Source organism: Mus pahari, chromosome 13 (assembly GCF_900095145.1).
Source record: "Mus pahari chromosome 13, PAHARI_EIJ_v1.1, whole genome shotgun sequence".
In the NCBI taxonomy this organism is placed as follows: domain Eukaryota; kingdom Metazoa; phylum Chordata; class Mammalia; order Rodentia; family Muridae; genus Mus; species Mus pahari.
Window position 1 is genome coordinate 20,527,984 of NC_034602.1, and position 4,588 is coordinate 20,532,571.

General features: G+C 41.2%; 1 protein-coding gene across 3 annotated transcripts in view; it reads left to right on the forward strand.

Moving 5' to 3' along the window:
• The window catches only part of Sun3 (Sad1 and UNC84 domain containing 3), a 32,033-nt gene that overhangs the window by 10,928 nt on the left and 16,517 nt on the right, over positions 1 to 4,588 (forward strand). The gene's annotated exons all lie outside the window — the stretch shown is intronic.

The following is a 4,588-nucleotide window of genomic DNA, read 5'->3' on the forward strand; positions in this document are numbered from 1 at the left end:
TAAGGTCAGGCATGGTGATTCCACCAGAGGCTCTTTTATTGTTGAGAATGGTTTTTGCTATCCTAGGTGTTTTATTATTCCAGATGAATTTGCAAATCACCCTTTCTAACTCTGTGAAGAATTGGGTTGGCATTTTGATGGGGATTACATTGAATCTGTAGATGGCTTTTGGCAGGATGGCCATTTTGACTATGTTAGTCCTGCCAATCCATGAGCATGGTAGATCTTTCCATCTTCTGAGATCTTCTTCAATTTCTTTCTTTAGGGATTTGAAGTTCTTATCATACAGATCTTTCATTTCCTTAGTTTTCTCTGTACTTCTTAATTTCAATCTGGCCAACTTGCCAATGGACATGCTGGTTCAGTTTTAAATATCAATGCATATAAATCTCAGAAGAATTAAAGCAGCCACTGTTGTGTTTGTTCTCTATTAAGTTGAAATGATAATTCAGTGCTATTGGGTGTACTGTGTCAAGCAACCATTTTCTTTATTGAGGTACTGCATATATCCGCTTCTCTTAAAGAAAACTCGATGTATCCCAAACTAGTAGCTTCCTGTTTTTTCTCTCTCTCTTCACCACAAGTCTGCATCCTGCCTCTTTACGTACCTCAAATATATGACAAAATGGCAAGTTTTTTTTTTTTTGTGTGTGTGTGTGTATTTGCTTTCACTAATCCTAATGTTTAAAGGGTCATCCTTGCTTCAGAGTGTATCAGTTTTTTGTTCATTTCTGTTGTCCAACAATATTGCGTTGTGGTTATATAAACCACATTTTAAAATGCATTTGTCCATTGAAGGACACTGAGATTACATACCTGTAGGTCTTTAGGTAACCCTTTTGGGGTTGTAGGATTAGTGCAGCTATAAAAACGTGCATGTGTGTTTGTTTGAACATTTAGTTTAGCTTCTGTCTTAGCAAATATGTAGTAGTGGAGATGCCAGGTAAGAAGTGGCAGTAGTTTTTCACAGTGAGCACCCCACTTTCCATTCCCACCGGAAATGTGTGGGGAGTCTGACTTTCTCTATGATGTCATCATCCCTTACCATTTTCCTCTTTAACTAGAGTCATATTGGTAGCTACAGACTGGCCATTGTGGTTTTGATGTGCATTTTCCTAGTGACCAATTTGCATGGATTTTCAGGTTCGGGGCTTGTGTTATCTGGAGACTTGTCTATTTGTATTTTGTTCATTTTTACTGTATTTGCCCATCTCAGACATTTGATTTTAAAATGCTTTCTTTTATCATGAATACTGTCTTTTCATTTTTTGCTTTATCTTTTGGTTTATAAATGTTTATAATTTTGATGACATTTTTATCAAGATATACACTGCAAAATCCCAACGATGAAAATGTGCTGATTTCTTCTGGTAGTCCTGTAGTCTTAGCAATTACATTCATGTCACTGGCCCATTACATGGTCATGTGGTGCAGAATTCAATTCCAGATTCATTCTTTTGCACCTGAATATCCAGTTGGACCAGCACCATTTGCTGAAGAGAATTCTCTCATAAATTTTTCAATTGTCTTGGATCCTGACAAAAGTTCAACTGAACATAGATACTTGCCTAGATCTTTCCCATTGGCTCAGAAGCCTGAAGTTCTGCCAGTGGCTGGGATGGCTTTGAATATGTAAATAGATTTTCGAAATATTGCCATTTTAATAATAATAATAATGATAATAATAATAATTTAATTGATGAACATAGGCTTATGGATTGACTTTCTAGTAACATAGTTCTTTAGCACAGTGTGTGTACATACACATTCACACACACACACACACACACACAAACACACACATCTATGTTGCTTTGTTGCTGTTTCCCAGTGTTGGGATTAAACCCAGAGGTTTATGTATGTTAAACAAGCCATGTATCTCCTGGAACCAAAGTAGCAGATGTTGTGGGCTGCCGTGTGCATGCTGGGAGTCAAATCTGGGTCCTCTGGAAGAGCAGCTAGTGTTCTTGACTGCTGAGCCATCTCTCCAAGCCTTGGCTTGGACCCTTCATCCTCCTTCATGTGTCTCCAAAGTGCTAGGATTGTATGTATGTGCCACCGCTTTTGACTTGGAGCATTTAGCCTATTTACATTTACGTTTAAATTAATTATGCACAAGAAAAATTTTCTTCTGACATCTCACCATTTTTCCTCCATGTCCTCTACCCTCTTGTCTCTGACTCTTCTGTATCTACCATCCTTTGTGTTAAATTGGTTATAACATAGTTTTGAAGATTCTTCTCACAGACATGTTAAATATTTCCTTAGTGGCTACCACAAGAATTATTATTTTTTAAACAATTTTTATTAGATAATTTCTTCATTTACATTTCAAATGCTATCCCAAAAGTCCCCTATACACTCCCCCTGCCCTGCTTCCCAACCAAACCACTTCTGCTTCCTGGCCCTGGCATTCCCCTGTACTGAGGCATATAATCTTTGCAAGACCAAGGGCCTCTCCTCCCAATGATGGCCGACTAGGCCATCCTCTGCTACATATGCAGCTAGAGACACGAGCTCTTGGGGTACTGGTTAGTTCATATTGTTGTTCCACCTACAGGGTTGCAGACCCCTCACTTAAAGAAATACAGGAGAACACTGCTAAACAGGTAGAAGTCCTTAGAGAGGAAGCACAAAAATCCCTTAAAGAATTACAGGAAAACACTACCACAAGAATTATAACAGCCAAAACTGATAACGAAATGGCTTGGCAGCAAGTTAGGTTATAAATCATGCAAATACCCAGTTACCCATCAGTATTGATTTATCATTATGTTTTCTGTGTTTATCTTTTAAATCACTTAAGAAATTAAACCTGATTTACCATCTGTTTAAAGTCCGAATAGAAAATGTTTCCCACAGACTCATGTTTGAACACTTAGTCTCCAGTTGGTCGGACTCTTCTGGGGGAGGGGTTATTGAACATTTGGGATATGGAGCTAGAAGGTATAGAACACTGCAGAAGGCTTGAAGGTTACCACTGGGTCCTGCTCTGGGCCAAGAACGTTTCTTTCTGATCTAGTATGATGTGAACAAGTCATGCCGCAAGCTCCCATTATCATGTGTGACGCCGCTGTAGTGACCGCACCTTCCCTACTGTGGTAACTCTGACGGCAACTCCAAGACAGATCCAAAATAAATGTCTCCTCCTGTGAGTTACTTCAGTTGGGATTTTCCGTGCCAGTGATGAGAAGTGTAATTAACACACTGACCAATGTTATGATAATTCTGGCTTTTATATTTGTTACCTGAACAGGACATCTTGGTTTCTTCATATGGCATTGAGCTGGCCCACAGAATGTCCTTTTGCTTGGTCTGAAAACAGCAACTAGTCCAACAGATGCCCAGGATTGGTTTGAGCATTGTCTTAGTTAGGGTTTCCATTCCTGCACAAATATCATGACCAAGAAGCAAGTTGGAGAGGAAAGGGTTTATTCAGCTTACACTTCCATACTGCTGTTCATCACTGAAAGAAGCCAGGACTGGAACTCAAGCAGGTCAGGGAGCAGGAGCTGATGCAGAAGCCATGGAGAGATATTTCTTTACTGGCTTGCTTCCACTGACTTGCTCAGCCTTGCTCTCTTATAGAACCCAAGAGTACCAGCCCAGAGATGGCACCACCCACAATTAGTGGACCTCCCCGCTTGATCACTAATTGAGGAAATGCCTTCCAGCTGGATCTCGTGGAGGCATTTCCCCAACAGAAGCTCCTTTCTCTGTGATAACTCCAGCTGTGTCAAGTTGACAGGAAACTAGCCAGTACAAGCATCTCCCTCCCTCCACCCCTCCCCTCTCCCTTTCTCTCCCTGTCCCTCTCCCCTCTCTCCCTCTTCACTTGCAGAGTTCACTTTGCTGAATGTGAACTTCTCTGGCACCATGAATACATCGATAGTCCTCTCAGCACTTTACACACCCCACCCTGCTGCTCTGTGGCTCCTACAGTTTCTCATGAGAAATCAAATGACAATCCTGCCAAGAATCGATATGCATGAAGCATTCCTTCCTGGCTGTTTTCAAATCTTTCTCTGAGCCTTTGCCTTCTGACGGTTTGATTGTATGTTTCAGTGTGGAGAATCTAAGTTTGTTCTCCTTGGCATTTGTTGGGTTTCTTGGACAGATTTGTTATTTTTTATCAATCTGAAAACCTTTCAGCCATTGTTCTTTTCCGTATTCCCTGTTTTTCCTCTTTCTCTTTCTGGGTGGGACATGGGAACTGCACAGTGTGTATCTCAGTAATGTCCCACAGTTTTGGCTGACTCTGCTCTCTCTTTTTAAATCTTCTGATCCGTCTGTAGGATTAAAGCTGTTTTGCATCTCAGAACTGGTGCTGTCCAGTATCAGATTCCAGAACAGTTGCCTCAATCTCTTTCTCTCACCCTCCCTCTCTCTGGCCCTTCCTCCTCCCTCTGTTCTCCCCCACCCCTACCACCACCATTCCTTCTCTCTGCTATGATGGTTTCTGTGGAGGACTGGGTATTCTTCACCATTTTCTATGAGTCACCTAAAAATCTGTTCCTGTCTTCTTGCCCTTCTCAACCTGAGTGTGTGTCCATGCGTGCATGTGTGTGTGTGTGTGTGTGTGTGTGTG